The following is a 24,470-nucleotide window of genomic DNA, read 5'->3' on the forward strand; positions in this document are numbered from 1 at the left end:
ACGAAGAAGACGTCGAAGCAATTCAGAGGCGGGCTGCTAGGTTTGTTACCGGTAGGTTCGGACGATACGCAAGTATTACGGAAATGCTTCTGGAACTCAAATGGGAATCTCTAGAGGGAAGGCGATGTTCTTTTCGAGGAAAACTGTTGAGAAAATTTAGAGCACTGGCATTTGAAGCTGGTTGCAGAACGATTCTACTGCCGTCAACTTATATTCCGCGAAAGGATCACCAAGGTAAGAAAAGAGAGATTAAACCCGTACGGAGGCATGTAGATAGTCGTTTCTCCGGTAGTGTAACGGGAAAGAGAATGATTAGTAGTGGTACAGGGTACACTCCGCCACGTACCATACGGCGGCTTGCGGAGAATGTATGTAGATGTAGAACTGTCCGTTCAAGATAGCAGATATTCTCTACGCGTCTCGGCCTCAGAGCTGAGGCAGCATTGCCCGTATTGGTAGTACTGCTCCCTTGTCAACCGGCGCTGTTACAGCAAGGTGTACGAACATGGAGGCGAGAAATGGGCTCCTGCAACAACGTGGAGTCACGTGTGCGAATTGGGCCGTTGCTGGAGAGGGCGTTCCAATTTTTGCAGCGAGGACTTGACAAGTGGAGCGGGCCAAGGCGACACGTCGTGCAGCGGTGCACGTCGTTAACCACGCGGCCCCGCCAACACACGTCGCCCTCCTGCTTGTCAGCCCACGGCCTCCCCTGTACAGCTGCGGCTCCCTTCAGAGATACCCGCTAACTGGTGCACATTGTTAATGTCAGTAGAGTTCTTGTGCTAAGGCTGAAGTCATTGCCCTTGTGTACAGCCAATAAAACGTTGCTGATATAAATGATCCCCAAGTGGAACCTGTCCTCGACCAGAAGGCTGGTTTGACCGCGGCAGTGCTTTGTTCGGCATGGTCAATGACAGAGCAGAATGGAGCCACGCTTCTGAACAGCTCGGAAATCACACAGATAGGTACCGCGAAAAACGAAGTGCAAAGCAGGGTTGAAAGAAACGGTGTCTGCATTAAAATCATAGGACTGGCGGGGGATTAAAACCTAAATATCTAGATTAGTCGTCAGACAGGTAGCCACTCAGGCACGGAGCCATAAGGTTGATGATAAGAAGAGCTACGTGAGTGGAAACGTCGTACCGAAGAGAATACAGCAAAAAATCCAAGCAATGATTTGTACACTGCACAGTTGTTCAGCTGCTGGTATACCTTGAATTCCTCTGCCGTTTGAACCAAGTCACCAAGCCAGTTATCTGTAAATATAGGAAAGTTAGGAACTAATAGTAAATAATTTGGTCGAGGATCCATGTCGCGCCGACCGGTGTGGCCCTGCGGTTCTAGGCGCTACAGTCTGGAACCGCGTGACCGCTACGGTCGCAGGTTCGAATCCTGCCTCGGGCATGGATGTGTGTGGTGTCCTTAGGTTAGTTAAGTTTAAGTAGTTCTAAGTTCTAGGAGACTGATGACCACAGATGTTAAGTCCCATAGTGCTGAGAGCCATTTGAACCATTTGATCCATGTCGCAAATCGGTGGGTCACCAAGTGAAGATCCTAACGCACCCATTATAAAACTATAAATGTCACAGCAGCAATTTTCAGCCTTTCGCTGGTTTTCCGACCGCGTTTCACAGCCACTAGCAGCTGCAGAGTGTGGAGAATACCACCGCGTTCTAAAAAACCACCAGAAAAGAAATCAGAAAAATAGAAAAATATTTTATCCTAAAACAATCCTTTACTTAAACAATACTTATTTAAATGTAGTCTATGTTTCATTCTATGTTATCACGAGTGTGTAGTCTCCTGCAAAATTGGAAAATTTTGCCAAGAAGACGTTCTATCAAGCACGTAAATATAAATACTTGTCGAGCAGCAATCCGTCGGGCGGATTCGTGCCGGGGACCGACCGGCATGCCTTCCCGCCCGGAAAGGAGTGCGTTAGACCGCACCGCTAACCGGGCGGGCTGTTGCATGTTTACTTACAAAAAGGAAACGTATGGTTTAATGTGCTCTTTAAAATTATACAGAAAAAAAGAAATGGTGTAATCATCATTCTAAAGTAAGAGATAAAGTTGTTGCAAAAAGGAGTAAAACATGACAACGCCTGCACTGAAATCATACGGATAACAGTAATGGATGTTCCTGGATGGAGCGATATGTAAAGCAAGAGAAAGGCGACCACCCACACACAGCGAATTGATGCGTTGAGCTCAGAAACACGTAACGGAAAACACGTTTTATACCAGCTTCCGAGCTTTAGCTCTTTTTTCTAGCAGAAGCACACTCAGTCACACACACAACCACACAACCTGCCTTTCTGTGTGGTTGTGTGAATGTGTGTACTTACGCTAGAAAGAGAGCTAATCTTCGAAAGCTGGTGCGAATGCTGTTTCCTGCTAGGTGTTTCTATGCTCAACACACCGATTCGCTGTAAATCACACGGATAGATTGTTGCCTCCCGCTCAGCGGCAGGAATGGATTAGTTATTTTTATCATTATTGTCATTTTAGGAGGATATATTTACGCATCGTTCAGAGATAGATTCGATCACTTGGTCAACTGCATAATTATTTATGCAGGCAAACTGATGTCGCTGTCTTAAAGCAGTATCTGACGAAACAAATAAGTAGTATACGAATGTATGATTTCTTTCTCTGTCGTTGAGTTAAGCAGATTTATATGTAGGAACGCAGAAAATTTTCCAGTGATATTGATAAATCAAATGAAACTCTATGGTTCCAGAGACATTTACAAGTCTCAGACTCCTATGATGTATATATGCAGACGGAACCAACGAATGAAAATTTGTGCCGAGGTCGGAATTCGAACCCGTGTCTCCTGCTCGCCAGGCAGATGCGCTAACCACTATGCCACCCTAGGACAGCCTCCAGGCCTTGGTACAAATTTTCATTCCTCGCTTTAGTCTGCATATATACGTCATTGATATTGATAAACAAAATTATAAAACTCGGAACCAAAACATCAACAATAAAAACTGGAGAGTTCAAAAAAGACGTCTCGGCTAAATCGCTTACTATTAATCCATACCTTTCCTATGTGCACTACCTGATCAAAAGTATCCAGTTGTCTTATAGTGAACATTAATGTGGGGTACATTTACATCTGCGTGGTTACTCTGCATTTCATAATCAAGTGCCTGACAAAGGGTTCATCGAACCACCTTCACTGTTCCATCCTCGAACAGTTCGCGGGAATAACGAACACTTCACGCGTTCCGAGTGAGCTCTGATTTCTCTTGGTTTTTGAAGATAATCATTTCTCCCTATATTGTTGGGCACCAACAAAATATTTTCACACCCTGGAACTGAAAGTCGCTAAGTAAAATTTCACGAGAAGATCCTATCGCAACGAAAAACGCCTTTTTTTTTATGACTGCCACCCCAGTTCGCGTATCATATCCGGAGTGCTCTCTCCTCCATTTCGTATAACAATAAAATGAGCTGCCTTTCTTTTGACTTCTTCGATGTCCTCCGTCACTCCTATCTCACACGAATCCCACACCTTACAGCAATACTCTAGAAGAGGCCGTACAAGCACAGTGTAAACTGTCTCTTTAGTAGGTCTGTTGCATTTTCTAAGTGTTCTGCCCATAAATCGCAATCTTTGATTTGGTGTCCCCACAACATTATCTGTGTGATCGTTCGAGTTCAAGTTATTCCTAACTGTAATTCCTAAGTATTTTGTTGAATTTACAGGCCTTAGATGTTATTTATCGCGTAACCTAAATTTAGCGGGTCCTTTTTAGTACTCATGTGGATGACACGTACTTTTCATTATTTAGGAGTCAATTGCCACTTTTCGCACCATACCGTTATCTTATCTAAATCATTTTGCAATTTGTTTTGATCATCTGATGACTTTACAAGACAATAAAAGAGAACATCAGTTGCAAACAATCTATGAGGGCTACTCAGATCGCCTCCTAAATCGTTTATGAGATCAGGAATAGCAGAGGGCCTATAACACTACCTTGGGGAATCCTCCTCCTTTATAGCGGATGGAACCTTGTTGGGGACGCTTTCAATGCGGTGTCTGAATGTCTGTGAAGGAATGGCAGCCCATTTTCCTCGAGAGCCGAAGGTAATGATGTTGGAGGCTGGGATCTGGAGCGAAGTCAGCGTCCTAATTAATCCCAAAGGTGTTACATTGGGATTACATCAGGATTGTGGGCAGGCCAATCCAGTTCAGGAATGCAGTCGTCCGTAAACTGTTGCCTCAAAGGTGCTTCTTTTCGGGACTGGTATGCGCAAGCCCCCAGCGTTGCGGGCACCTGTCGCGTTAACTAAAGTGTATAATTGAAGAAGTGAAGAATGGAGAATCACTCTAGTGGCAGGCCGCAAATTGGGAAATCCACTGACAAAAGCGGCTTTCACAAAGGTGGATTGTTATGGACTGGCGCCTTGGAAAGAGCACATCGGAAGCATTTACGGTGGTCGGCTGTTCGCATGGTATAGTCGTGATCATCTGTGGAACGTGGATGAAGGACGGTTGAAACAAGACGTAGGCGATAAGCTATTGGACGTCCACATCGCATCACAGAACGTGGAGGTCGGAGGACTGAACGCTCTGTAGAGCAGGATAGGCGACGATCTGTGGCAGATGTAATGACAGAGTACAGTGTTGCTGCAAGCGCGAGTGTTCCAGAGCGCACTGTTGAATATGAGTGTCCGCTTTAGAAGATCGCATGTGTTCCTATGTCGACCCAACTTGATCGTCAGTTAAGACTGCAGTGGGCGTAGAATCATCAAGATCGGATGATGGATCAATGGAAACGTGTGCCTGGTATGACTCTCGCTTTTTTTTTTTTTCTTTTTTTTTTTTTTTTTTTTTTTTTTTTTTTGTAGCAGTATAATGCTATGGGGGACATTCACGTGGGCTTCCATGGGACCTAGAGTGGTAATCGAAGGCACGACGACAGCTGTGGACTATGTGAACTTCATTGCGGACCACGTTCATCACTTCATACTTGATGTCTTTCCCAACGGTGATGTCATCTTTCACAAGCATAACTGTCCATGTCACGAGACCAAAATCTTGTCACAGTAATTTAAGGAGCGTGATAGTGAATTCACGTTGATCCCTTGGCCGCCAAATTCGCCTGATCGGCTTGACCCGATGGCACACATCTGGGACATTTTTGGGGAGCCTGGTCCATGCCTGCAAACCACCGGCCCATAGTTTACGAGATTTGTGTAGATATCTGCTGCCACATATCTCCCGAAAACTGCTTAGGACCAGACGCGAATCCACGTCACGCGGAATCACAGCTGTATTGCGTAGCTAAGGTGGACCAACACACTGTGAAGCAGATGATCATATTGTTTTGGCTAATCAGTGTAAAATGATGTCTTTTTTTATCGTTCTTTGAAGTGTAAAGAGCAACGTCTGATTAGGTTACACTGTTGCAAGCGGAGAGGTGGTTCCGTGAACGTCGTGCAGAGGATGTTCAAAGATCCTTACAGAAAGAAACGAATTCGAAAAATGGGAGTAATTTTTTGTTCTGGGACCGAAACGTAACTCTGATATTAGGCGCAGACCTCTGTTTTTGTTTTAATTAACTGCGTGCCAGAATCGTTCATATCGAAAAACATTCTTTTTCCACGCTGTAATGAGGTGAACGTCGCCCTGCAGTGTGTGGTTTCTTCAGAGAGTAAGGAGTAAAAGTCGACGGGTTATCTGCCAGCAACACCAAAGCAGTCCATAGTCTGTGAACTGCGCTTGACACCAGTATCCGCTTACGACATAAATCTGTAGCCGGGGGCGTCTGTTGGTAACACTTTGAAGCTTTTTTCGAGGTACTGCTGCTTGCGAAAAGGCCATTGGGTCCAAGTCCAGGGCTTTGTCGAAAGTACACGTCGGGGTAGCTACTGTTTATCTGTTTAAATTGTTGATCATGGCCCGCATCTCGTGGTCGTGCGGTAGCGTTCTCGCTTCGCACGCCCGGGTTCCCGGGTTCGATTCCCGGCGGGGTCAGGGATTTTCTCTGCCTCGTGATGGCTGGGTGTTGTGTGCTGTCCTTAGGTTAGTTAGGTTTAAGTAGTTCTAAGTTCTAGGGGACTGATGACCATAGCTGTTAAGTCCCATAGTGCTCAGAGCCATTTGAACCATTGTTGATCATGGTGCTTGAATACTTTTTTGAAGTCAGGTAAATAGTTTTGAAATCGAATTACGTGGCTGCCCAATGTTCAGATTTCTCGAGGCAGTAGGTCGAACTAAAGAAGCGAGGACGTTAACAAAAAGTGTTCGATTCATCCATAACGAGACCCTTCGACTAACAAGTATGTTCACTTGTTCGAGTTGGGCAACAAAATCGTAGCTATTCTCTAATATTTCCCGTACATGGTTCCAAGCGGCTTCTTCATTTGTTCGAGCCTGGGCAACAAAATCGTAGCTGTTCTCAATTGTTCCCCTTACATGACTCCAAGTAGCTTCTTCTACTTTAAAGGACTGAAAGTTCCATTGCACTCACTGTTTCTAGTCAGTCAGTTGCTTGCTATTGTTCAAAAGTGTTTTCCCCTAAGCGAAACGCCAGCATAGTACAATAATTGCGTACGATAGGTGGAATAATGTGCACAGCTTGAAAGTTTTAACTTTTTTTTTATGCTCAGTGTAAGAAGAAACCAAGTTATATATCTGTATATCTTTTAATGTGTGTGTGCTTACTTGAACGTCGACAGCTGCCTGAAATTGGCCTTGATTTCAAAGAAAAAAGAAAATTTAGTATAAAGCTATGGTGCTCTTTACCCCTGCTGGTTCTTATTCCGTATTTTCCTGACTAAATTTTATATTGTGAAAGGATATCAAGTTCTCAGATAATCTTCCATGAGCAGTCTTTTTATTATTTTCTCTGTTGCCTGACTTCGTGTCTAACGTATTAGATTGTCGTTTTGAGTATCACCATAAGGATTGGATCGTCTGATTTTGGTGTTTCACCATATTCTTACGACTGTATTTCAATACTACATTTTAAAACTTGTGTCAGTGTACTCATTTGGGAATAGTTTAGTAGTGTGTGAAGGAGTTAACGTGAATGAAAATAAGAGAGCAGTTCGGTATTCCTGCATTGTTTTGTCATAATTTCGAAACGTCGTTGAGTGCGCCGAAAGTTCATTCATTGTAATCGTAATCATAAATAATGTCGTATGCGAGCTTAACTTTCGCTGGACATGATCCTAGCTCTTGGTGTTCCACTGTTTTCATTGCGGTTTAAAACTTATTGTTTTATCTTTAATATATTTCCTTTTCAGGAAAAGCTATCGCAAACGCTTACATTGAAGTGGAACAATTTGTTCGAAATGTTTGATATTGTGCCATTGTAGAGTTTAAGAGGAAATTTATTAATAGAGCAGTCAAATCTTATTCTTTCGAGTAGAAATCTGTTTACTGCGAAATCCGGTGAGAAGTAGAACTCCACTGACCTTGGCACCAGACTGCTTGCTTCAAGTAGCTTTGGCTGCAGACGAACGACCGTGGGTGGAGTTACGAACGCATGTGTAATTTACAACCAAGAGTAGCTATAGGCAGCAGTATACTTGAAGTTCAGACATCTGTAAACACTTGGAAGGGAAAGTAAACGATAATACCCACACATGTTACAACAGCGCTGGTAGCCAAATATTTGCTCGCCCCTTAACATGGATGAGGTAGCTCTTTCAATTTGCTACGTAATGCGTTGCTTTCAGTACGTTGTAGATAAATTATTTACCAAATTTTAAAATTTAATAGCGTGTTATATGAGGGGCAGTCAAATGAAAACCGAATACCCACCACAACGGGACCATGGAGTGTTTCCATACAAAATTACTCGCCATACACGTTAAGACATTTATCTCACTAGAAGAAGAGACGATCAGTTTCTGTTTCGTAGAACGCGGTCGGCCGCTGACGGATCCACAACCGTACCGTCTCTTGCAGTTCCTCGTCCGACTGAAATCGACGTCCACGCAGGTCTTTCTTCAGGTCGCCAGCGACGTGAAAACAACGCGGTGAAAGATCCAGGCTGAACGGAAGATTTTGCAGTGTTTCCCAACCAAATTGTCGAAGCGTAGCCTTCGCTCTTTTGGCGGTGTGGGGGCGGGCGTTATCATGCAACAGGATGCTTCCGTCCGGCATCATTCCGACAGCCCGAGGACAAACGACAAATCTAGTAGTGGGAGCATCCCACACTTCCACCGCCAAAGAAATCAAAAAAATTCAGACAAGTTCTTGTAAAGTCGTAATGACTTTCGTCTCAGACTGGAGGCCCTCTGCTCGACGAGTTACTCGGGTTTGGAACCACAATCAGTGCGTAGCGTTATGAAGACACTATACAGAGATTGCGATGCGCCGTAAAGTCAAAACTCCCAGTGATGCTATCGGGCTGAAGCATCTTCTTGCTCGATAACGCCCGCACCCACACTGCCACTCGGACGAAGATTACACTTCAGCTATTTGTTTGGGAAACACTGCAACACCTACTGTACAGTCCACATCTTCCTCCGTGTGATTTTCACATCGTTGGCGATCTAAGGAAGTCATGGGTGGACCTCAGTTTTGTGTAGGACGCGAAAGTGTGAGAATGGTTATGGTTGTGGGTCCGTCAGTGGCCGATCGCGTTCTACGAAACAGTAATTGATGGTCTCGCCTCCCAGTGGGTTCAAATGGCTCAAATGGCTCTAAGCACTATGAGTCCCCCAGACTTAGTAACTACTTAAACCTAACTAACCTAAGGACATCACACACATCCATGCCCGAGGAAGGATTCGAACCTGCGGCCGTAGCAGCAGCGCGGTTCCGGACTGAAGCGCCTAGAACCGCTCGTCCAAAACGGCTGGCCTCCCAGTGGGATAAATGTCTTAACGCGTATGGAGACTGCTTTTGAGTGGATCCATTCCATCGTTCCCTTGTGGCGGGTGTTCGGTTTTCATTTGACTGCGCCTTGTACAAGTATATGAGATGAGATGTTGATGTCATAACGTACTTACGCTGTTCGCCGTAACTTAAATTCGGACCATGTGTGATTTTACTGTTGCCTCAATCCTGTGAAAAATTCTGCTCGTATCGTCGTACAGTCGCTTCCAAGAGTAGCTTTCCAGGCTGCACTGGCGTGGCTAAACTGTTCAGCATTCACGTGCAGACCCAACGTAGGTTACGCACGCTCCGCAAGCATACCTGAATAGGCATTCCGGGACGGGGTAAACAAGCTCCGACTTGGCTCCGCTGTTTGAACGTAGGACTGTTCAGCATCGAGCAACTGCGTCTCTATAAAGAATTCGTGACGCAAGAGTACCAGTATCCAAGTTGCGAAACGCTCCTGTCTTACATCCGCTATTACGCTGGTGGTGAATATGCGCAATGTCAATCATAATATTTAACAATGTTGTGTCCCTGGCAAGTGTATATAGGAATGTAGCTGATGGAAATAAACTAAACACACACACACACACACACACACACACACACACACACAAACAAACAAAATTAGCAAGGCAGACAGTGCAGTACGCACGTGTAAAGTCTGTGGGTCTATGCTCCGAATCTGGCACTGACGTCTGCCCTCAGTCTTACCAAACGTTTACAACATCATCAAAACAGAACCTCTACAATATTAGGATCATCAAAATATCAAATAGCGTTCATTGTTTGGTATGATATTACACTGAAAAATACATCTACATCTAGACTCTGTAACCCACTGTGAAGTGCATAGCAGAGGGTACTCACATTGAAGACTTTCTTCTCGTTCCATTTGCATGCGGAGCGCGAGGAAGGTGCCCGCTTAAATGCTTCTTCGCGCTTTGTAATAATAGTCTAATTACTTCTATGAGTACCTACTGGAGCGTTAGGTAGGGAGTTGTATGTGCCACATTCCTAGCTTAATAAAGGTTCTTGAAACTTTATAGGGATAGCTTCGTCCTTGGGGATCTCATGTGCTTAATATATACCAATCTTCCTTTATTTTGTTTTCCACCCACTTACCCTAGTCGCCTATTATTTCACACCTATCTCGCGGAAATAGCGATTCATTTGTGGCCCGATTAGTCAAATCAGCGTTGGTGGTGACACAGTCAGTTTCTGTGTACATGTCCGTTTCTTAGTAATTTTTGAGATATTTCCAAGTTGGAAAATTTTATGTCTATTTTTCTAAGGTAAATCGTGATAATGTAGGCTAAGTGTACATGTACAGTCACGCAGTTGTCTAAATTGTTGACTTAAGTACAGGAAAAATGCATGTCGGACGTGGCCTTATGCCGACGTTCATATTTATCACGTCGAGCAGTATAGCTACCTTTTAACACTACTATTACTTTTTATTTAAGAGCGCAGAAATTACTCGCATTGATTATCTTGAGTCATTTCTCGTGCTTGTCTCGACCATGCGAGTAACCCAGCCAAACTATACGCGTCATATTGCGTGCATTACTAAAAGCTCCGTCCGAACGGGCCTCGGAAGGCGAAACGGTACCGACCGACCGCCGAATCATCCTCCGCAGATGGGCGACACAGGATGCGACAATGGAGGGGCACGTTACCAGCACACAGCTCTCCCGGCCGTTGTCAGTTTTCGTGACCGGTGCCGCTACTTCTCAAGCAAGTAGCTCCTCGATTGACCTCACAAGGGCTGAGTGCATCTCGCTTGCCAACAGCGCTCGGTAGCCCCGGACTGTCACCCATCCCAATGCTCGCCAAGCCCGACAGCGCCGAACTTCGGTGATGTGACGCTAACCGTTGTTAGCACTCGGTAAGCCAGTTGGCGTCTACATTACTAACTACGTCTTTAATATCGCTGTCGTGGTATTTCGTCCAAAGGCTGGGTTGATGCGGCTTGCAGCCAGTCTATGTTGCGTAAACATCTTCATCTCAGCACAGTAACTATGGCTTGCATTCATTTGAACCTGCTTACAGTTTTTTACCTCTCCCTCCGCCCCCCCCCCCCCCCCCACCAATGTCCCTCCATCATTACAGCACTAAACTATTGCATCAGTCCTCATGATGTGTCCTAGCAACCAATTCCTGCTTTTAGTTAAGTCTCCTAAACTCGTTTCGGTATCTCTTGATTGTTTACTGAACTGTTTAACGTCTATGCTTCATTCAAAGCGCACTCCAGCCAAATTCTCAGGAAAGACATTGTAACACTTAAAATTGTATGCCTTTTTTCGGTAAAGCTATTCGTGCTATTGTCAGTTTGCATTTATATCCTCTTTACTTCCGGGATCGTCACTTATTTTGCTGCCCAGGTAGCAAATCTCGCTTACTACTTTTAGTGTCTCGTTTCCCGATTCCTTCGTCACCACATGTTTAATTCGAGAGAGACCTTCCGCCGTGTTTTACTTTTGTTGACATTCATTTTATAAACTATTTTCAAGACAATTAAAACTTCAAGGGCCTTTTTGGGATTCTAAAGTTCGACGAATAACATAGAGAAAGCGGAACTTACATACAGAAACCAAACTGCAGTTCTAAGAGTCGAAGAGCAATAGGGTTCAAACGTATTCCCCATGTTATTAAATCTGTGCGCCGACCAAACAATAAAGGGAACTAAGAAGATTTCTGCGAAGGGAATTAAAGTTCAGAGATAACAACAAAACCGTTTTCGCACGAAATCAATCGAAAGGAATCACTCGTGAGTTCCAAAATGCTGCCGGCAGTTCAGCTAGCGCAGTGACAGTGCGTAGGGAATTACAAACAACAGCGTATAATGGTCTAAAATGGTTCAAATGGCTCTGAGCACTATGGGACTTAACATCTGAGGTCATCAGTCCCCTAGAACTTAGAACTACTTAAACCTAACTAACCTAAGGACATCACACACATCCATGCCCGAGGCAGGATTCGAACCTGCGACCGTAGCGGTCGCGCGTTTCCAAACTGAAGCGCCTGGAACCGCTCGGCCACACCGGCCGGCCGTATAATGGTCTAGCAACTTCTCATAAGCAATTCATTTCTGAAGAAAATGCTAAGTGACGCTTGATATGGTTGTAAAGAGCACCGCCACTGGATTGTGGATGACGATAAACGAGTGATTTCGAGAAACGAATCACGCTTTACCCTGTGAAAATGCAGTGGAAGGGTTTCGGTTTGGCGAGTGCCAGGAAACGTTACCTGTCACCATGTGCGGTGCCAAGTGTGAAATGCGTAGCAGCTGGTGTTTCGGCATGGGGATCGTCTTCGTGGTTCTGGTGTGGCCACTTTATTGTCTATGCCAAATGCGGAAGGATATGAAGACATTTTACAGCATTGTGTACTGTATGCAGTAGAGGAAGAGTTGGGAGACAATGATTGTTTATCATGACAATGCAACCCTGTCATAAAGTAGCATCTACGAGGCAATGGTTTGTGGACAATAACATTGCTCTTGGGCTCAGGGTCCCAACCTACACCCAGTGGAACACCTTTGTTAATGAGTTGGAACACTGACTTCGCTCCAGACCCCAGAGTCCATCCCTACCTACTCCGGTTTCGGCTCATGAGGAGGTTGCCATTCCTCCACTCACATTCAGACCCAACACTGAAAGTTCCTAGCAGAGTCCCCGCCATCATACACTACTGGCCATTAAAATAGCTGCACCAAGAAGAAAGGCAGTTGATAAACGGGTATTCATTGGACAAATATATTGTACTAGAACTGACATGTGATTTCATTTTCACGCAATTTGGGTGCGTAGATCCTGAGAAATCAGTACCCAGAACAACCACCTCTGGCCGTAATAACGGCCTTGATACGCCTGGGCATTGAGTCAAACAGAGCTTGGATGACGTGTACAGGTACAGCTGCTCATGCTCGCCACCGACGCCAACCTTGTGTGACTGCTCTGAAAAGCTAATCATTTGCATATCACAGCATCTTCTTCCTGACGGTTAAATTTCGCGTCTGTAGCACGTCATCTTCGTGGTGTAGCAATTTTAATGGCCAGTAGTGTAAAAGTCTCAAAAATGAGATCGACAGGAAGTGCAAAATGGCTAAGCAGGGATGGCTAGAGGACAAATGTAAGGATGTAGAGGCTTGTCTCACTAGGGGTAAGATAGATACTGCCTACAGGAAAATTAAAGAGACCTTTGGAGAGAAGAGAACCACTTGTATGAATATCAAGATCTCAGATGGCAACCCAGTTCTAAGCAAAGAAGGTAAGGCAGAAAGGTGGAAGGAGTATATAGAGGGTTCATACAAGGGCGATGTACTTGAGGACAATATTACGGAAATGGAAGAGGATGTAGATGAAGATGAAATGGGAGATATGATACTGCGTGAACAGTTTGACAGAGCACTGAAAGACCCGAGTCCAAACAAGGCCCCGGGAGTAGACAACATTCCATTAGAACTACTGACGGCCTTGGGAGAGCCAGTCCTGACAAAACTCTACCATCTGGTGAGCAAGATGTATGAGACAGGCGAAATACCCTCAGACTTCAAGAAGAATACGATAATTCCAATCCCAAAGAAAGCAGGTGTTGACAGATGTGAAAATTACCGAACTATCAGTTTAATAAGTCACAGCTGCAAAATACTAACGCGAATTCTTTACAGACGAATGGAAAAACTGGTAGAAGCGGACATCGGGGAAGATCAGTTTGGATTCCGTAGAAATGTTGGAACACGTGAGGCAATACTAACCTTACGACTTATCTTAGAAGAAAGATTAAGAAAAGGCAAACCTACGTTTCTAGCATTTGTAGACTTAGAGAAACCTTTTGACAACGTTTACTGGAATACTCTCTTTCAAATTCTGAAGGTGGCAGGGGTAAAATACAGGGAGCGAAAGGCTATTTACAATTTGTACAGAAACCAGATGGCAGTTACAAGAGTCGAGGCGCATGAAAGGGAAGCAGTGGTTGCGAAAGGAGTGAGACAGGGTTGTAGCCTCTCCCCGATGTTATTCAATCTGTATATTGAGCAAGCAGTAAAGGAAACAAAAGAAAAATTCGGAGTAGGTATTAAAATCCATGGAGAAGAAATAAAAACTTTGAGGTTCGCCGATGACATTGTAATTCTGTCAGAGACAGCAAAGGAGTTGGAAGAGCAGTTGAACGGAATGGACAGTGTCTTGAAAGGAGGATATAAGATGAACATCAACAAAAGCAAAACGAGGATAATGGAATGTAGTCAAATTAAATCGGGTGATGCTGAGGGGATTAGATTAGGAAATGAGACACTTAAAGTAGTAAAGGAGTTTTGCTATTTGGGGAGCAAAATAACTGATGATGGACGAAGTAGAGAGGATATAAAATGTAGACTGGCAATGGCAAGGAAAGCGTTTCTGAAGAAGAAAAATTTGTTAACATCGAGTATAGATTTAAGTGTCAGGAAGTCGTTTCTGAAAGTATTTGTATGGAGTGTAGCCATGTATGGAAGTGAAACATGGAGGATAACCATTTTGGACAAGAAGAGAATAGAAGCTTTCGAAATGTGGTGCTAGAGAAGAATGCTGAAGATAAGGTGGGTAGATCACGCAACTAATGAGGGGGTATTGAATAGGATTGGGGAGAAGAGAAGTTTGTGGCACAACTTGACTAGAAGATGAGAACGGTTGGTAGGACATGTTTTGTGGCATTCAGGGATCACAAATTTAGCATTGGAGGGCAGCGTTGAGGGTAAAATCGTAGAGGGAGACCAAGAGATGAATACACTAAGCAGATTCAGAAGGATGTAGGTTGCAGTAGGTACTGGGAGATGAAGAAGCTTCCACAGGATAGAGTAGCATGGAGAGCTGCATCAAACCAGTCTCAGGACTGAAGACCACAACAACAACAGTGTAAAAGCGAAGGGTGAACACAACCCATACTATTGTACACTACTAAGTATCTGGATACTTTTCATCAGGTAGTCTCTCTCTCTCTCTCTCTCTCTCTCTCTCTCTCTCTCTCTCTCTCTCTGTCGCTCGGTCGCGCGCGCGGCCTCGCGTTCACACACACACACACACACACACACACACACACACACACACATGGGACGCGGCGCAAGTTTTTACTGACTCAATCCGACCGCAGCAAAAGCAGCTGCGGCGTGCGTCGGTTTTTACGCAACGCGTCAGATTTAGCCCGTGGATGCGTCGGGAGAGGTGGCGGACGCTGCCGGCCGGCGCCAGGCGCGGGGTACGCCCTCCGAGCGTGACGCGCTGTGGCCGCCGAGGCAGCTGGAGCTGCGGCGGCGGCTGTAGCAGTAGCGTGCGGACCGCCGGCGTGTCGATAGCGAGTACCTGCTCCGCTCCGCTCCGCTCCTCACAGCCACCGCCACACCTGCCGCGTGAGTCCGTCGCTCAACCCGTCTTCCCTCTGTGCTGCGTACTTGTTTGTGGGCAGTTGCGCCCTTACCGTGTCTGAACGACGTCGTTCTTTCGAAAGCTTCTTTCACATGATTTGCTCGTACCTTGCACAAGAGTGTGTGACTCGCGTACAAACAAAGCTAGGCACTTCACATGCGTGATATCCGTCTCCCGCGTGATGTAGTTTATTAATGACAAACATTAATTATCAACGGCGTTAGTAGGGTTGGTGTAACACCGCAGTGTTTCACTACGTGTACTCCTATTAGAGTTGGTATGCTGTTCCATTGTTCCGGTCTTCGAACTGACTTGGCCAACCAGTTATGGGGTAACCTAAAGTATACCTTGGAGTCTGAAACACGGCGCAACATCTCACATTAAAAAGCATTGACAGAGATGAAACAAGTTATCAAGACAGATGTAAATTCTACTACCGACCAGGTATTGAACTCGTGCGCTTTGAATCCGTAGGCTAGCATTTTACTGCTGAGCTTTCGAAATCTTCCACCTTTGTCGTCATAGTCAGATGATACGTATGTATTTAAACCGCTCACCTGTCACTTTTCGTTTGTTGCCAGCAACTATTACAAGATATAGTAGACCTATATGCTTGAAAGAAAGTGGGCAGTTACTTACGTACGCAGAATATCTAAGCTTTCTTTCTACGTCTGTCTTACTGATACCATCTTTTTGGCGCTTCAGATTGTGATTTCTGCGCTTCTGACTTGTCTAATATTAAAAGAAAGTGACGGATAAAATGCTAGTTATATGGTCAGTACAGAAATGAAGGCCGTCTTTCCCATATCACTAAGTCGTCGTCTTTAGGAGGAATTTTCAGATGATTTGCTCGTATCTACATCCGGAGAACGCCTCACATGTTCGAAGGTATCAGTTTCCCCGTAGGCTACATTGTATTAATGAGAAACATTCGCAGTCAGCCACAGGTATTTTCGCAATCGTCCGTCCTGTCGTCATAATCAGTGGCAAGCCGGAGACGGCCGCAGTGGCTGAGCGGTTCTAGGCGCTACAGTCTGGAACCGCGCTACCGCTACGGTCTAAGGTTGGAATCCTGCCTCGGGCATGGCTGTGTGTGATGTCCTTGGGTTAGTTAGGTTTAAGTAGTTCTATGTTCTAGGGAACTGATGGCCTCAGCAGTTAAATCCCCTAGTACTCAGAGCCATTTGAACCATTTTTACAAGCCGGAACCTCCAACCAGATGGTACATATGTATTTACATTGCTCATCTCTGAAGTTTATAGTATTTCTCGCAACTGTAACAAGATATAAATTAAAACAATTACCTCTGTCAGTCGCTTACATCCTCCCACGGCAAATTTCGGGGGCTTACTCCCTTAGTTTCAGATAGATCAGTGGATTACATTTGAAATTTTCTGTTTTCGGGTGTAGCCAGTTGTCTGTATTGTCATTCGTTTCGCTACAAATAGTAACTTATTTGTTACCTATTACCATAAAATGGCACATCAGTCATACATTATAAACAACAACATTATTACAACAAAGCTACTTACAAAAAGTTTCCCTTCCCGCCTAAGAGCTCAGTCACCTGCACGATTGTCCGGTCGAGATATCGCTTTCATTTCATTTATTTGTACGTACAGGCACTTTCGCCTACAGAGAACGGAATTTGATGTCACAGATCATTCTGCAATTATTTCCCGTTACTTTGACTATAATAAAAAAATGTTATAGCGCTCTCTCTCGGAAAGTGATAATAGTTTCTTCTTATTGGTTCTTACCCTTGTTGTTTTTTTTCTGTTTTTGAAGCTTCTTCATGACTGCACAATCGCTGACTTGCTTCTTACACAAACGAGGTTAACAGACTGCCTTCCAACGAAGTATCATTTAGTGTGTAAATACTTCATTTCAGTGCACGTATCTAGCAGAAAACATTTAACAGCCAAACAACATTAGAAGCCTGCTTGCGAAAACCGAGCAACTCTACTTAGGCAACAGAGCTCAAATGGCTCTGAGCACTATGCGACTTAACGTCTAAGGTCATCAGTCGCCTAGAACTGAGAACTAATTAAACCTAACTAACCTAAGGACATCACACACATCCATGCCCGAGGCAGGATTTGAACCTGCGACCGTTGCGGTCGCTCGGCTCCAGACTGTAGCGCCCAGAACCTCACGGCCACTCCGGCCGGCGGCAACAGAGCCAAACTTGCTGATATGTAATTGTGAATTTGAGATGCATCCTACTTTTCCTGCCTGAGTCTAGTGTTTGTTATTGAGTGTAACTGCTGCCGCCCTCCTTCATTATATAGCATTATATAGCACATGTGCAGCAGCGAACGCGTAAGAGCTGCGGAAAATTTCATTGTTTATCATGCAGATTAGATCATTGACTTGCTAAAGCTTGCCTACCTTACCTAATTCCTGTTGTGTTTTTCCGCTTTAATACCTATGTACACGGTACATAGCAATGTAGAAGGTGAACAGGTTGTTTTTCTAGACTGTTATCGCTGTGGAAACAGACGTAATCTCTAGGGGGCGTTCGTGTTGTGTCTGCGGTTAGCGCACCGTAACTGATAAAACTGTTGGAACGTTTTTACTTTTGTTACCGTGAAGTTCAGTTGTTACAGATGTTCTCAATGTCTACAAACGAGTCAGTTCTCTGGGCGTCTCGGACTCACCGCGAATTGATGGTGTTGGGAACCGATGAATCTGTAGTATCCGAAACATTCCTCTTCGCGTGAAATGCAATTTATAGCTATTACAGACTGGCAACATTGGACTCGCTCTTTCAACTTACGCAAGTTGTAATAATAGTGAAGCAGCTATCAACACCAAAGTTGTTTTGAAGAACATAGCTTTACTAGACTCGATTCTGCTGGTCCATGATCTGCTCTTTCCTTAAACTGACATGCGAATCGGCACACACAAAGCGAGTTATGAGGGAGTTCCGAAATGCAACTAAGAATCCGAATTACCGTTCAACACCATTCAACACCATACAGAGTTGAAATAGCTGGAAATCGAACCCTCAACCTGTAGATGTGTTGTCCATCACCCACGCAGTCACTAAACAGATATAATACGTTAGCTGTAAAACGCAGGTGGGGTACCTCGTTCATATGTGACGTGCTTAAGAGGATGGTGGAAAGTAATGGACAAGTCGTAATAATGGCGAGAGGATGTTGTTGTTATTTGTGGTGGCTGCCCAACAGAAACTGACGTGTTTGTGAAGACGGAGCTGGTGAGCTTGTATATTTCGAAGAACCGGCACCACTTTTGACGGAACGTTTTAGGAATGAGTAAGAAGACAATATACATGCGCTCTCTCTCTCTCTCTCTCTCTCTCTCTCTCTCTCTCTCTCTCTCCCTCTCCCTCTCCCTCCCTCCCCTTCAAAATACCGCTGGTATGCCTGACTACTTTCGGCAGTATAAGTGACGAAGAGACTGTAGATTATCAGGGAGCATACGCCAAATCATATACGGGGTGGTTCAGATAAAGTGTATTTCTCTATAACGTACAAAATAATTAGTGAAAGGAATGTTTATTTACATGGGTAAACTTAAGAAACAATACTCTTTCTCCGGAGTTGTGAACATAGTTCATTTAGTTATTTTCTATAGAATTATAACAACAAGTTATAATTTATTAAATAGAATATTTCTTGTCTAGCCTGTTGCTGATATATATCTAACCCGGCAGTGTACAAATCAATTTAAATCAAATTACTTCAATTTTAGGAAGGAAGGACGTTTAGAGTTGAACATGCCGGCGATAGACGGTCAGTTGATACTGTTTCAATTTTAGTTTGGGAACTACAAGCGTTGAAAGTTTTGGTGGTGAATGCAACTTGCTGTACACAATTGGCTATGTTCTGGTGGCGGAATGTTCGTTTAAGTGAGGGCTGAAACTTCCTGAGAGCACAATTTGCGCGCCCTCTAAACGAGCTGCGCACAAGATGTAAAGTTTGCTGGTGTCGCGGTGCGACAAGATTCCCCGGTTCGCTTTGGTTAGATTGTACAACATATTCTTGCACAGACAAACTAGGTGTGGTCTGCCACAGATATTGACCTAGAATACACAAACTCCAGGTACTTCAAACAGCGTATCGAGGAAGCTAGTCGCTCCGTGACACCAGCAAATTTGCATCTAGTCTGTAGGTCATTTTGAAGTTGCTCTGAGTTATGCATTCAGGCACATGGTCAGTCTTTTAAAAACCTCACTTAAATGAACAATGCACACCAGAACGTCAACCACTACACAACCAGTAAAGCACAGTAAGCTGCATCTACCCCTAAGACTTTGAACGTTTCTAGCTCCCCAACTAAAATTATTAGAAATTAGATTTAAACTGATTGTATACAGTTGGTTTAAATACATTAGCTAGATAATAAAAATAATGTTCTATTTAAAAAAAATATAACTCATTGCTGTAAGTCTCTGGGAAACAACCAATTAACTATATTCATATCTCAGCATAAAGTGACGTTTCTTGCGTTTCGTTATCTGAATAAATTTTCGTTTTATTTATTACTTCGTAAGTTATAGAAAAAACCGCCTTATCTGATACATCCTATAGATGCTCCCCTTGTCAGAAAAGTTCTAGGAGAGGTTTCTAAAAAAATAGCAGATTGCACTTAGAAAGCAATGATCCTAGCTCCTCTAGAAATAGTCCCCTGTGCTATCTATACACAGTTGCCAACGTTTCTGAATATCTTGGAAGCTAGCAGGGAAATTTTCAATTGCGACGCTTGTAACGTCATTTGTCACAGCCCGTTAGATGTCTGCGACGTCTTGATGAAGCTTTCCTTTCAGTTGCCTTTTCACTCACGGAAACGAGAAAAAATCGCAAGGCAAGATGTCGAGCGAATACGGCGTATGTGGGATGGCAATAAAAGAGTATGTGGCCAGATAGTCGGTAACAAATAAAGCAGTATGGGTCTTGCATTGTCGTGCAGTAGGAACCAGTCCTGCGATTGGCTCAAATCAGGGCGGCGACGTCGAATTGCTTGTAGTAAACGTTTCAAGACTTCGATGTAATGAGTTTGGTTCACTGTTTGACCTGGAGGAACATAACATGGTGAACTAATCCTTTACTGTCAAAGAATGCGATCCACATGGTCTTTGTTCTCGAAAGTTGTCGCTTGACATTTTTCGAGACTGGTGATCCAGGACTCTGCAATTCAGCACTTTGACGCGTCGTGTGAAGGTCTTAGTGGTAGCACCGACTTTCATCTCCAGCAATGATCTTTGACACAAACTGTGCTATCACGTCTGGCTCTATCCAGTAGTTCAGTAGAAATTCTTCCTCTTTCTGTTCGTCTGTTAGTTTGTGAGGGACGGGTTTTTCCTTATGTTTCCGTTTCCCTACATTTTCGCGTAAGATCTAATGACGCACATCATGATTCAAATTAAGGTTTTCTCATATCGCACGCACAGTTACATGACGGTCTTTTTGTTGTAGCTGCCTTATACGCTCCATGCTTGCATTTGTATGTGCTGTAGACTGGCGATCAGCTCTGGGATCGCCTTGCACTGAATCTCTGTCTTCAGGAAATGTTTTGTGCCATTCGAAAACACGACTTCTTAAAAAAGTGCCTCGTTTGCATTTGCTCGCTTAATCGTTGTCCACATTTCAGTAGGGGATTTCCCGAGCTTAATGCAGAACTTAATGTTCACTCTTTGCTTACAGTCAGCATCAGTTGTGTCACTGCAACTAATGTCTCATAAACCCAAACAGTGTGTTGCTAAGCACAGCCCTGCCACTTAGTGAGTTAGTGGCTAAGGTCATTTCAAGGATGCACACATACAAGGCAAAATAACACTTGTTTCTTTTTAATATTGCAAACTCAGAAATTTAAAAAAAAATACTCGTCCAGGAACTTTTCTGACAAGGGGAGTATATACACCAGTAGCCATTAAAACTTCGGCATCAAAAAGGGTAACAAATAACGGAATTTTACTTATTGTGCTGATGCTGTAGAATAGGATGAACGCGTGATTAAATTTTTAGGTGATATATGAGACATCGTCGTAGTGTTCGTGAGGATACTTGAGTTGCTGCAAACAATCCCACATCTGATAGATGACATGACTGTACGATCGTGCACAGCCGAGCGAACAGCATGTTTGTCCTCTCGGGCGCTAGTCGCGTGTGGCTGCTGAGATCTTGTATGGCGTTGAGTACAGCCCTCCCGAACCCGTCGATTCCATATTCGCACGACAGTCGTGGGACACTGACCAGGGCGAGCAGCAATATCGTGGAACTATAATCTGAATTCTGGACAGGCGACGACGGTGCCGCTGTAGAATTGCGACACGGTGTTGCAATTCTGGTGGGCAGTAGTTCATGTTTATCACGGCAGATAACGGTTTAACGGGCGCCGGAGGTGTTGAGCAATGAGGCAGTAGTCCGCTCTAACCGGTGGGCTTCCCGCGTGGGTAACAACTCGACAGCCGGTAGCCGCAGGCTGAATCTGGGTCGAGGGACCCCACGTCGCACCACTCTCCTCTCTGGCACACTGACAACAACAAGCCTGAGCGCCACAGCGGAGCCGCAGCATCTGCGTGGTGTGGCGTAGATTGTCAGTCGACATTTCATAGACGATTAATTGTAACTTAATTACTGCCACACACGTTCATGTATGTGTTTGGATGCCCTATTGAAAGTGAACAGAAACAAATGGTAACTAGATACCCGTCTATCACTTCGAAATAGAGATCTCTTGAAGAACATGATCTTCTTTGAAGTATATTCATTAATCTCTTCACTTATGGCTTGTTTGCTACAGGTGTTTCACAATCCATGTTGCACAATTCGAGAGATTGTAGAGGGGACTTAGTAGATCAAGTTTTACATGGGAACCCATGTCCGGAAACGACAGCCAACGACGCTACGTAGCGTAAAAGTTACAGGCGCCGGTGCGTATAATTGGATGTATATACAAGATGATGGAGACGGATAAACGTATCAATTTGAGGTAAGGTTTCCTGGTTCGGAAACGAACAAGTCCGAAGTTAACTAGCGAAAGTAATTCTGATACCGCTGACGGTGGAATACATATTCCGGTACCGTTGTTGCTAAGAATGCAACTTTCGGAGGTGATACTATAGGCCAAAACAGGAAAAAAATGTCCAGTAAACATGGTCTCTCAAATGCATACCTTAATAGCTATAAGCACTTGTTCATCTTCGCTAGTGTGAAACAAATCTCCTTCCTTCCTTTCCTGTGTAGTTCTAAGGCACATAAATTTCTATCCTAGGGTTGTAAATATCCGTGGCTGTAACGTACTACGTACGTTGAACGGATGATACTTACGCGGAATGAGGGTAATAGAAGTTATTGGCTGTGATAACCGCAGTATTAGTTTCGACCACCTTTAAATGTTACTGTTCAGTGTAGACCAGTGAAGCGTACGTGTCAGTCGTAGTGTTGCGTGTTTGCTGTTGATAAAGGGGAGGGTAAAGCCGTGTGCAGGCAGTAGTTTAACACGACAATCGAACATTGACAGCCCCCCCCCCCCCCCTCTGTTAACCAGAACTCCACCGACAAACTTTCAGGGGTGATTAACATGGAAAAAATGTCTAGTAAACGTGGGCTCAAAAATGCATACCTTCAGAGCTATGAGCACTTGTTTATCTGCACTACTGTGAAACACATCTCTTCTAGTAAACAAGGGCTCATTGATCTTAAGGTAAGCGTTTTAGAGTCTACGTTTACTGGACTTTTTTTTCTTATTTTGAGCGATACTGCCTTCTTCCAAGATTTGGAAAGCAAACAGTTTGCAGTGGAAGAGACGTGCTTCACAGCATCGAAGATGAAAGGAGTGCTCACAGGTCTTAAGGTATACACTTTAGAGTCAATGTTTGTTAGATATTTTTAGAGAGAGAGAGAGAGAGGGGGGGAGGGAGGGAGGAGGGATTTAATAACAGTGTATGGGCACATAGGTGTGACAAAATACTGATGCTGAAAATTTCTTGCACCAACAGGATTCCAAGTAGCCACCTCCTTGTAAGAACGCCACTGCACTAGCAGGTATAAGTTTGATGACAGTCACTGGTTATTTTATTGAACTTTAACAGCCCTTAGATACCAAATTGTTTGAAACCTTTGCTTTTCGAACCGACCGTTGCTTTACTATTCGCGTTATAAGCCTATTGATGTTGTCTTGTAGAAAGGTCTTCTCTTTCACAACGCTCAAACCATCTCTTGCACTATTGCAATTCTTTACTCTACGGGAACATATAACTAGTTCTCTGACGATGATCTGCAGTATTCAGTGCATATCTTGACACTGTTATTCCAGTCTTTACCCATTTCGAAGCAGATGGAACAGAAAGCGATAGTATACAATAGGAGCGCTATTCGCTGCATGGTTAAACTGTGTGTATCCATTCGTTTATATGCCGAGATAATGACGACGCCCTTTTTCTCCCACTGCATGATATAATATATTCATAAGACACAATGATAATTAATTGAAACCTTCAGTTGCCGTCAGGTGTTGTTGATATACCTCGATGGGGACAGCTGAAAAGGTGTGCCCCGATCGGAACTCGAAGCCGGGATCTCCTGCTTACATGGCAGACGCTCTATCCATATAGGCCACCGAGGACACAGATGAATAGCGCGACTGCAGGGACTTATCCCTTGCACGCTTCCCGTGAGACCCACATTCCCAACTGTCCACAATCTACATACGAAATGTACCTAAAGATGTTTGCCCATCCACTTAGATCCTGGGTTCGAGTTCCGGTCGGGGCTCAAATTTTCAGCTGTCCCCATCGAGCTTTATCAACACCACCTCTCGGCAGCTGAGGGTTTCAATTAATTATCATTTATTCTAGAGAAGCTGCACGGTCATTAGTGGTACCTGTTCTTTCGAGAACAGTTACTATCTTCATACATCAGATACAATATCTCTCTACAACCGGAGCACAGTAACGTAATGCTTTATCAGTATTTACAAAAATAGCTGTGAAATTTGCTAAGGATGTGGCCGAAGTCAGCCAGTAACCACGTCGACATCATCTGGTTTCTCGTAGTCATTAACGTGATCTGTCAGCTACGATACACTGTAGACTACTTCTTCCTACATTCAAAGCGAGCGACCTCTCGTGAATGTGACAAAGCAGTTCATTTTTATCTTGTAAACGGTGTGCCGTGGGAATCTGCCATCTGGATCACTTCTGCTGACTTGCTCTCTCTCCGCCCAGATAAGAAATATATATAT

General features: G+C 44.2%; 1 protein-coding gene across 5 annotated transcripts in view; it reads left to right on the forward strand.

Moving 5' to 3' along the window:
- The window catches only part of LOC126473301 (6-phosphofructo-2-kinase/fructose-2,6-bisphosphatase 2), a 381,167-nt gene that overhangs the window by 269,822 nt on the left and 86,875 nt on the right, over positions 1–24,470 (forward strand). The window contains exon 1 of one of the 5 annotated variants that reach the window (XM_050100273.1): positions 15,114–15,241. The exons of the other annotated variants lie outside the window; for them this stretch is intronic. The gene's annotated coding sequence lies outside the window, so the exon portion shown is untranslated. Of the gene's footprint in view, positions 1–15,113; positions 15,242–24,470 lie in introns of those variants that run through there. 5 annotated transcript variants of the gene reach the window in all.

This window comes from Schistocerca serialis, chromosome 4 (genome assembly GCF_023864345.2).
Source record: "Schistocerca serialis cubense isolate TAMUIC-IGC-003099 chromosome 4, iqSchSeri2.2, whole genome shotgun sequence".
Taxonomy (NCBI): Eukaryota; Metazoa; Arthropoda; class Insecta; order Orthoptera; family Acrididae; genus Schistocerca; species Schistocerca serialis.